The sequence below is a fragment of the Hydra vulgaris genome, chromosome 01 (assembly GCF_038396675.1).
Source record: "Hydra vulgaris chromosome 01, alternate assembly HydraT2T_AEP".
Lineage (NCBI taxonomy): Eukaryota > Metazoa > Cnidaria > Hydrozoa > Anthoathecata > Hydridae > Hydra > Hydra vulgaris.
Window position 1 is genome coordinate 45,616,172 of NC_088920.1, and position 12,163 is coordinate 45,628,334.

Below are 12,163 nucleotides of genomic sequence, written 5' to 3' on the forward strand. Positions count from 1 at the left end.
ATTTAAATGGCAGTGGATAAACGAATAATATAGTTGTTTTAATTGTTGTTTATTTACCATATGTCGAACTTTATATGTAATTTAAATACTTTAACAACTTTTATGGAGATATTATCGATTTGTTTTTTCCAGGATAAGTTTTTGTCTGCAAGAACTCCAAGAAGTTTTGTAACTTTTTACCGTTTTAGTATTGTATTATCAATAAAGAGGTCGGGCATCGTATTTGATAAACATTTTTTCTGAATATTGGGTAAAAAAGTATCCATTTGTTTTATTAATATTGAGAGACAATCTGTTTTTCTTAAACCAATATGAGATTTTGTTTAATTTTTGTGTCATATTATTAAAAAGTATGTTTTCATGAGATTGGAATAGGTTTGTGTCATCAGCAAAAGTTATAGTGGTTAAGTTAGAAGCTTTGTTAAGGTCGTTTATATACATTAAAAATAATATGGGCTTAACTATAGATCCCTGTGAGACACAACAGGTTACATTCATTAATAAAGCAAAGAAGAGTCTTGGATATTACCAACTACTTACCAGGGCCGTCCCAAAGAGGGCTTATGGGGTGTCTAATCCCCCTACGAAGTTTATTTGTCGGCAAATTGGACACTGGAGTCGGAAAAATGAGATCTATAGTTGGCAGTCGGCATATGTCGGAAAACGAGGACCTTTTTTTTTTTTAGAAAGTTAGTCTTCGGAAAAAAAAAAGTTTGGTTTTAGTCGGAAAAAAACAGATACGTCAGCTCCCCCCCCTCGCCTTCCATTAAAATCTCTTTGGGACGGCTCTGCTGCTTACGATTACTAAGATAGCTTTTAAACCAGCTTAGGGATTTATCTTTAATGCCATAGAGTTCTAACTTTTTTAATATAATGTGGTAATCGACAGTATCAAAAGCTTTAGAAAAATCGATGATTACTCCTAGGGTATAATGAGAATTTGTAAAAGAATCAGAAATGCTACTTGTTAGTTGGAGTATGGCGTGTTCAGTAGAATTATTTCTCTGGAAGCCAAATTGTTAATTATATAAAAGTTTAGTATCAACAAAATAATTGTAGACTCTGTTGTCATTATTCTTTCTAATATTTTATTGAAAACTGGAAGAACTGAAATAGGATGATAATTTGTAATGTTGCAATGATCGCCTGATTTAAAAATAGAAGTTATTTTTGCTACTTTTTGAGAGTCTGAAAAGGATCCTTGAGCAATAGATGCTTTACAAATTTTAAAGAGTATATCTTTCAAAACGTCAATGGAGTCTATTACAACATTTCCATTGATGCAATCAGCCCCAATTGCCTTATTTCGTTTTAATGATTTAAACGCTACTTCAAGTTCGCTGTGTGTTAAGTTTGAAAAATTTAAAGTTGATTTAGGTGATGTTATAAACTTGTCAATTGATTTGTCATTAAGATAAGGAATTTTATTTGATTAGCTTGTTCCGATTGAAGAAAAAAATTTATTAAATTCGAAAGCGGTTTTAATAGGGTCATTAAATAATTTATTTTTAATTTTTATTGCATTTGGTACTGATATTGTACTTTTCTTATTTTTTTCCCACGATCTCTTTCATCAGTTGCCAAAAACGCTTTGAATTATGTTTGTGCTTTGCAAAAAAGTCAGAGTAGTAACTTTTTTTTGCATTTTTGCGAAGTTTTTCGAAGTTATTTGTATAAGTTAAGCAGTTATTTTTATGATTAACTGATTTATATTTTAGATATTTAATATAGTTTTGTTTTCACTTTCGATGGTTAATTAATTCCTTTAGTTATCTAAGGACATAATACGTCCATGGCGTAAAGAATTATTTCACGAATAGGGAAGTTTGTGTCAGAGACGGATTTAAATGTTTTAAAAAAAGAATTGTAGATCAGGTTTATACGATTATTGAAATTAATTTTGCTTCAGTTTTGATTCGAAATTTGTTCCGTAAATGATTTCAAATTATTGTTATTACATACACACTTTTTTATAGTTGTTTTACTCAGGAGATTTAATTTATAGTTTGCAATTATACAAAAAGAAAATAGAAAAGTTATCTGAGACATCTGTTTTAACAATACCTTTTTTAAGCAGCTTGTTAAAAAAATCATTATTATTCACTATTAAGGAAGATGAATGGTTTGTTATTCTTGTAGGTTTATTTATTAAAGGTATTGTTCCCGTTTCAAATTAGTCGTAATAAAAATTTTTTATGTTTTGGTTTTTATTATACTCAAAACAGTCCAAATTGAGGTCACCTACTATGTAATATTTTTTTCTTTCTTGATTAATTTTTTCTACCAAGAAATTAAAAAAAAAATTGCTTAAGTGTTCAGTTTTTTTCATCTTTCTTATTATTAGCACCAAAAAACACGTTGTTCGGCTGTTTAATTATAGTAGGCCATGATTGATCATTATAATCGCATAATCTCAAGTTTATATTTGCTTGAAAATATAAATAAACACTTAAATTTTTTTTAAACTTTGGTTATTAAGGTGCTCCAAGAAATGCAATACACTCAATATTAATGCTTTTAGCAATATCTCGAAAACTCTCTAAAATTCAATGTCATCTTCATGTTGTTTAAACACTCTGTTTAAATCCTCTGTATTTTTGAGCTCGTTTACTGTTTTCTCAATAGTAAAGTTTATACAATGTTTCAAATAAAAGAACAAATCGTCTTTAGAATATCTTCAGCTTTAACCTTAGTGGTACCAGAAGGATCCTTTAAAGTTAAATATCCAGTAATTTTAAACAAATTGTCGTACACATCTGGTACTTAAAGCATCAGTTTTGCTTGACCAACGAGTACCACTCAATGATTTAATAGTCAAAGATGATGTATGGCGTTTATCTATACCTATCGATCCGTAAATACATCAAAGAATACATAGAGTCGTTGAATAACATAAAATAAAGCTGTTGCTTTAATGAAACATAAAGCAGCACCGTTAACCACAAAGTTAAGGATGTGGGAACTGAAAGGAACATAGAAAGAATAAGGAATAATATCTAGCATTTATAGCTTTACCTGTAATCTCTATTAATTCACAAATTCACAAAAAGTGATCTTTTACTTCTAGTATACTACTTTCGTGGAACTCTTTATCATCAGACTGAAATGATGCAGCTCTTGTAGATTGAACAATCGTCACAAATCTTATTATCATTGTCATTCGCTCAATGCAGCTTATATTTGGTGTGCAATCAAGAATGATAAAAAAACTTTGTCTTTTTAACAAAGAAATGATATTGTTTTTGATACTGTTTGATAGCACTTGAATAAACTCATTTTGAATATTTTTGCCATTTTTAATTTTTTAAACGTTAAAATAGACTAGGTAAATACAGACTTTGTAAAAGTTTATGTCTAAGATATTAATAATAATAATAATAATCACAAATCAAATAAAAAATGACAAAAACAATATGATCTAAAAAGAATGAAATTGTTTTTAAAATCAAAAATAAAATAAAATTAGAAAATCTTTGCTTTTAGTTACTCATTAACTTACTCATTACCTATTTATTATGTAAAGCAAATCTTTCAGTGTCATTACCTATTTAATATGTAAAGCAAATCTTTCAGTGTCATTACCTATTTAATATGTAAAGCAAATCTTTCAGTGTCATTACCTATTTAATATGTAAAGCAAATCTTTCAGTGTCATTACCTATTTAATATGTAAAGCAAATCTTTCAGTGTCATTACCTATTTAATATGTAAAGCAAATCTTTCAGTGTCATTTCAAAAAATAAATGAGTGTTGTACTATTTCAAAAAATAAATGAGTGTTGTACTATTTTACATAGTTTATCATCAAGCATCAAAATAAACAGTTAAAAAAGTTTTATATAGAGTTGAATGCTTTGTTACATTGACTTATTTTTCTATCTTTTTTTCAAATTATTATTGGTTATACTAAAATAGTCAAAATACCTTTGGATTAATCAAGTTTAATGATAAATAACTTTTTAGTTAACTTAACTTTTTTATATACATAAATTATTTATTATCTTCTAATACAATAATAAAAGTATACAAGAATGTTTTACAATGAAACGAGATCATAAATTACGACAAGTTAAAAAGTGCTGGCATATCAGGACCACGGGTGGATGGGCAAAATAAAAATATAAGCAAGGTCTTCTATATCTAAAAAATTAAAAAAAAAAAAAAAGTTAGTTTAGAAAAATAGTAACAAAAAAGTAAGGGGGGAAGGGGGGAAGAAGTGTCCTCGTGGCCCCCCTTGCTGGGATATTTGCTGGCAAAGTTTTTTAACATAAGTAAACAAGAAACGTGTCTGAATCGCTACTCCATGGCAGTTTATAAACATATTTATAGACTGTATATATGTTGTATAAACATTATATATATTGTATAAACTATATATATATATATATATATATATATATATATATATATATATATATATATATATATATATATATATATATATATATATATATATATATATATGTATATATATATATATATATATATATATATAGATATATAAATATATATATATATATATATGTGTGTGTGTATGTATGTATGCATATATATATATATATATATGTATATATATATATATATATATATATATATATGTATATATATATATATATATATATATATATATATATATATATATATATATATATATATATGTGTGTGTATGTATGTATGCATATATATATATATATATATGTATATATATATATATATATATATATATATATATATATATATATATATATATATATATATATATATATATATATATCATACAGTATATAAACATATTATTCGAAAAAACAGTTTTTAAGTCTATTTAATAAATTTTATCAGTTAATATTACAGTTATTTTTATTCTAATTGGATTTGAAAATCAAATCCAATTAGAATAACTGTAAAAAAAGAAATAATAATAATAATAACTGTAATAACTTGAAGTTTTGCCGCCCTAAGCAGCCTTCTAATCTCGCCTATTGGTACAAACAACCCTGCCAGACATGGAACAAACTCCAAATGTTTATATGTTTATACTTATGTCAAATGAAAATGCTTTGCAAAAAAATGCTGTGATTGGAGTCTGGGAACAAAAAAAGCATTAATATTGTGGCGACAACTGCCCCAAACGTGAGAGCAACATGTTGATAAAATGATTTTTGTACTATTTTTTAATTAATTTATATTCATCGATAAATTTAAATCTCATACAATATTCACTTAGCGTTCAAAAATTATGACTTTCTAAACTTTGTAAAGCCCTCAAATTGAGGAAGTTCAAACTTTATATAGCCATAATTTATTTAACGCTGAAAGATTATTTTATGAACAATATTCTAATGGACGCAAGTTAGGCTTTTAGTAGCCTAGAAACCAACAAAAATTGGTATTTAACAGCCAAAAAAATTGACATACTTCTAAGTTTCCGGCAATCATCTTTAGTTATTGCACCATGATTGTTGTCAATGACTTTGCGAATTCACTTTGAGTGGCCGGAAGTCCATGAGTGTAATATTATGTAGGTCAATTATGTGTGATGAAATGTTAGTTAGCTGGAATTACAGTAAACAAAATATCAATGGGGGTTTGTCTTCCAACGAGATACTAGTATAATCTAGAGCAACCATTTCTCTGCTAATTAACGGAAAAAAATGTTTCTCCAAGTTTGCTGTTCTTTACATAAATTGAAAATCGAGTTTTTGAAATTGATGTTGTGTTAGTAAGCAGGAACTACCATAGACGTGTGGGTACCAACAAATACGCGTGCATTATCATAACGTATGCCAAGTATTTCATACAGCAATTAAGTATTTCATTTATAAATTAAATGCTCAATCACTTTAAAAATTTTTTGAAATGCTGTTATTGTAATTGCTTCGTACTTGCATCTTTTTCCAACACTTAAAAAAACAATGGTATTCCTAACAACTAATCTAAGTTTTGATTAATCAACAGATTTTTCATTTTCTAGTGTGTATTAGGTCTCACTTTAGTTAAATTACTAGTATCTCTTATTTATTTCAACTCTTGTATCTTTAGATTAGTATATTATTGTTGAATAAAGGCTTATCATGAGGCCTTCACTGTATGAGTTCTTGACAATTTATTCAACATTAAAAAGATTAAATGGAAAATGATAAAGAACTTAAAACCAATGAGGCTTGATCTGGATAATAATGCTCAAACTGCTTCAAAAGATTGAAAAAATTGGAACATTAAAGACTTTTTTGAAGATTGTGGCGAGGATGCTCCAAACAAATTTTGCACCATCATTAATTTTGTATCATCCAATGTTTATGATTATATTGAAGAGTGTGATTCGTATGAAAGTGTTATTAAAGCCTTTGAAAATTTATACATAAAAACCCTTAATGAAATTTTTGCAAGGCATCAATTACTTATAAGATATCATACATAAGGTGAATCATTAGAAAATTTTATTCAGGAACTGCGTAAAATCAGCAAATATTGTAATTATTATAACTTGGTTGTGGGATTTAATACCACAATAAATACAGTTTGTTTGCAGATGAACAGTATCAGAAACTACAGAAGGTTCTTTTGGTAATTTCATAGCAGCAAAAATATTAAGATTAGTGGACAATGAGGGCGGTTTCTGCATATTAGACTCAGAGTTCCTCTCAGCAATGTCAAGAGTTTAATAATTAGTTACAAAATAAAAAGGCTGACAAAATAATTGCTTTAGGTCAGGATCAGGATCATCACAATCACCCTGCTGCTGGTATCAAGTAACTCAGTACTACCTGCCCCATGTCCTGCTGTCTTGAAGGGTTTGCTTTTTTAGGAAAGGCCAGGAGAAACAAACTCCGACTTAAAGCACCCCTGCCTTGGAGTTCTTGATCGAGTAAAGGCTTGAGATAGTGTCTAGATAAAATACTCATCTTGGGCAGATGTTATCTGCATCCAGCTACTGTCGTGTAGAAAGCCTCCTAGGCAAAAACTTGGTAAACAGATTCTATCTGTTGACCAGTCTTGCACCCCTTCTTCATCCATTAGGCTGGCATAGATGTATTTATATACATTGCTTCCTGTTTAGGATGTCGAATGCTGGATCTTCTTGATTCATTACATGGGTTTTGCCTGTGTCTCTGTTTTTATGATTAAGCAACTCATTGACAAGTTATCTCCTAATTAGGGTTAAGCTCTAAATCTTTCCTGAACTCTGTGGAAGTTCTCAGAGAGGCTAATTCCATTAACGGTTCTAAAATATCTGAGTACTAACCGTGCCATGTTGTACACGGATGGTTTTCCTGTTTATACTTTAGGTGTGTATTGTCAAGGCCGCATTTGGAACCCTTTGTTACGGCTTAACATTTATTATTAGTAATGAGGCAATTGTTTGGACTACTGAGTACTACCTGTGCTTCAAGTCATGTTCTTTAACCAATTTAAAAAATGACTAAAGTATCAAAAACTATAAAACACAAAATTCACCTAAATTTATCATTCACTAATATTTGTGGTCTTCGAAGTAACTTTTCTTTTGTTGAGCCTTATCTTTTGCAAAGTTAAAAATCTTTGATTAAATTGCCCAACTTCTTTCTCTTTATTCTTCATCAAATATCATTGTTGTTGGTGACTTTAATGCTCATTACACTGAATGGCTTGTTTCTATCGTTAAGGCCCACAATTTTTTCCTTTCTCTATCTCAAACTCAAATAGTCAACTTTCCAACTTGCTTTTCAGACATAATATAATATAGACCCAAATAATTTACCATCTCTACTCGACTTATGTCTTTTTTCTGATTTTATTCAGTGCTCAGTTTCTCTACATTCAACCTTAGGTGCTTCTGACCACGGTTTGATCTCTCTATAACTATTATCTCATTCTGCTTTTTCATCAGAATCTCCCTATCATTATAATTCTTACATTTACCTTGAAGCTTACTGGGACTCTTTCCGTGTTTTTTTTTGTGATGGCTCTTGGGTTGAAATTTTTCGTCTTCCTGCTAACAAAGATGCTTCTTATGTAACATCATAAATTCAATCTAGCATGGAATATTTTGTTCCTTTTTAACAATTCCAAGTCAAGCCTCACTCTTCCCCATGATTTTCCTCTCAGTGAGCTGCTGCAATTTCCAATCGTAACAATTACTTTCACATCTATCAGCAAAATAATTCTCCAGAAAACAGACGTCTGTTTACTATTACTAAGGTTTTGTCTAACGCCAAAGCCCGCTATTTTCCGTTCACAAAATTTCGTACTTCATCTCAAAAATTAGGCTCCAGCGACTTCTATAAAATCTTTAACAGTGTCTACAATAAAGGCAAATCTGTTATTCCGCCTCTCGTGTATAGTTCAGATTTTGTTACCTCACCTAAAGACAAAGCTGAATTGTTTGCTAAGAACTTTTCTTCAATCTCATCTCTTGATTCCACTAATCGTATCCTACCTGATATAACCAAAAAACATATTGATTTATTGCTTGACATTCGTATTACTCCAGCTTCTGTATCTAAAGTGATTTCCTACTTAGACTCTTCTACAACATGTGGTCCGGATAACATACCTGTTACAGTCTTGCAGAAGTGTTCTCCAGAGCTGTCATCTATACTTTCAAAACTATTTAACAAGTGCTTCTGTTATCCCTATTTTCAAAAACTCTGGAGAGAGATCGGACTTATTTAACTTATCGTTCTATTAGTCTTCTTTCTATCATAAGCAAGAATTTGAATCTTTAATTAACAAACACTTAGTCTATCATCTTGAATTTAATAACTTACTTTCATAATCAATAATGATTTTGATCATTTTTTTCTACTGATGATTTGTTAACGGTAATAACTGACAGATTTTATTGTGCATTAGATAAATGTGGAGAGGTTGAGGCTATCGCTCTCATTATTTCTAAAGCCTTTGATAAAGTTAGACATGCTGGTCTTCTCCATAAGCTCCTTGTATCAGGTAACATCTTTAAGATTATTGAATCCTTTTTCACCAATCCTAGTATAAAAGTTGTCCTCGATGAATAGCACTCTTCTTTCCTTTAACTAACGGGTTCCTCAAGGTTTTATCCTTGACCGTACACTTTTTAAATTTATATTACGTTCTTCAGATAATCTCACATCTAAGGTGGCAATGATCGCTGATGATACTATCATTAATTCTTGTCTTGATAAGAAGCTAACACTCTCTGATTGCGTGAAGGAGACATTTGAGTTCGAAAAGGATCTCACTTTTGTTACAGAATGGGGCTTTCAGTGGCTGGTGAACTTTAACTTTAACTAGGTGAAACTCAATGTTTTTTTCAGCTAATCTTTATTGCAACAATCTAGATTTTCCCATATTTACGAACGGTAATGTACTCGATGAGTCATTACCCTTTGACTTCTAGGATTAACTCTTATTTCCAATCTTTCTTAAAAACCATCTACGAAATTGATTGCAAAAGTTTTATCATCATTTTTTTATCGTGCTCGCCACTTTCTTACTCAGGATTCTAATCTTTATCTCTTTAAATCTCAAATCCGTTGATGTATGAAAGCTGTTACCATATCTGGTGCAGATCTTCGAGTCTTTTCTCTTTTAGACAAGGTAAAAAACGCATTGTGAACATAGTTGGAGCTGCTTTTCATTCAACTTTCAACCGTTGTCACATTGTCGTAATGTTGCTTCTCTTTCTCTTTTCTATAAGTACAATAATGGGCTCTTTAAAGCAGCGCCCGTTATAAGTATTGCTTTAAAGAGCTCTTGTGATGTCTATTAAAATTCATTTTTGTGTTAATCGTCATTCAATTAAGTCTCATCCTTTCACTGTGACTGTTCCTAAGTGCTCCAAAAGTGCTTATTTGTCTAGCTTTTTTTCTCAAACATCAGTTCTTTGGAATTTGCTTCCTTCTTCTTGTTTTCCCAATTCATATAATTTGCATTCTTTTAAGTTGTCTGTTAATTGTTATATTGCTTTATAAACTTCATCTTTTCTTTTCCAGTAACTTTTAACTTTGATAGTGGTTGCTTGCAGCCTTGTTATAACTTAAGATGTTAAAAAAAAAAACTATAAAGATGTTTCAGCTGAATAATATCTAGAGAAACAAATAAAAGACGCTTTTATTTCTGGAATAACTTCAAATTACATTCGCCAATGTTTTCTTGAAATTTCAACATTGACTTTACATTCAGCGTTCAACCAACCTTGCTGTCTTGACATTGCTCAGACGTACTCTGAGTCTTATATATAGAGGAACTTATAGAACCTTATGGATCCAGTCTTAATAGAGTCTATAAATAGAGAAACTGTCCTCATTATTAATCCTAATCTTGTTGCTGCTATAAAATTACCAAAAAAACCTTTTTCATTACCTGATACTGTTCATCCACGAACAAACTGCATTTATTGTGGTAATAAATCGCACAACCAACTTAATTAAATTGCTGCTAAGAAAAGTTTTTTAGCTTAAAATGTTATTGTCCAAGCTCAAAATATAACCCACAGTGTTTCAGCTGCAATGCATAAACTAAATTTTAGTACTATTTCAAGTGGTTGTCTATTAAGCCTCTCTCATGCATCTGTTGTTGTCAGAATTTGAAAATATCTTTCTCTCTCCCTTACTATCACGTGACGTAATTTGTGAATGATCCCTAACTTTGCTTAAAGCATTAGTGAAAACCATTATGAAACAAAGTTATAAAAAAGGTGCTGTTTTCTTTATCAAAAAGAAATAAAACCGTACTTTTTGTGATAATTAGTAATACTAAAACGTAATAAATGTTTTTACTCAGTAGCGTTTATGATTTAAAATATAGCAAAGTAAAATACTTCAAAAAGTATATACTTAAGTAAAAGTAAAAGTACACATTTAAAAAAATACTTAAAAAGTACAAAATTTACAAAAAAACTACTTAAACACAGTAACGTGAGTAAATTTAATTCGTTACTTTCAACCTATGATAATGTTTAATTCGGGGTCTTGAAAACCTTTGTAGTGATATCATACTTGGCTATGACTTCCAAAAACAACACAAAAATCTGACTTTTCAATTTGGTAGAGAAAATGAAGATTTAATAGTCACAAAGGAAGACAAACTATGTGCACTGCAAATGGCAAAAATAAGGATACCTTCCTTGTTTACAAATATTTCAGACAAAACTCAGCGTATAGCAATAAAATCAAGAAGATTTAACAAAGGTGATCAATGCTTTATTGAAAGTGAAATATTTCAGTTATTATCGAATGGTATAATTGAGACATATTTTTCCCCATGGAAAGCCCAAATAGTGGTAGTAATTGATCTGATGAAATCAAACAAAAAAAGACTATGCATTAATTACTCTCAAACAGTTAACCTTTACACTGAATTAGAAGTACATCCTCTTCTCAGAATAGATGATATGATAAATGAACTTGCAATATACAAAGTATTTTCATCATTTGACTTGAAAAGTGTTTACCATTAAATTCATATAAAAGATTCAGATAAAAAGTATACAGCATTTAAGGCTAATTGTAAATTATTCTAACTTTGCAGGATTCCATTTGGAGTAACTAATGGCGTGTTAATATTTGAAAGATCTACGGACAAGTTTGTCGAAGAAGAAAGACTACATGACACTTTTCCATACGTAGATAATATAACCATTGGTGACTATTATTAGGCACATCACGATGAAAATTGCCTATGGTTTCAAGATGCCTTTCAACGTTGGGACCTAACGTTAAATGAATCAAAATATGTTATTTCAGTTTCTTTAATAAATATTCTTGGTTATTGCGTTGGTCATAATAATATAAAACCGGATGCTGAACAATTACGTCCTTTTTATTTACTACCTCCTACTTTGGATGTTTTTTATATTCGACAAACATCGGGTATGTTTCTAATTACTCAAAGTGGATCCTTTCTTTTGTTAATAAAGTTTGACCTTCAATAAATGTTGAGTCGTCTCCAAATAATAGTAAAACATTTGAAGCATTTCAATTACTTAAACAAGAACTTCATATTGCCGCTTTGAGTTATATCGATGAGAGCTTACCTTTCGTTGTTGTTTGTGATCCATCAAAGGTAGAAGTATCAGCTACTTTAAATCAAAATGGTCGCCCAGTTGCTTTTATGTCTCGGACGTTAAACAGGAGTGAAATTAATTATCCAGCAGTAGAAAAAGAAGCTGTGTCTATTATTGAAGCTATTCGAAATCAATTCAT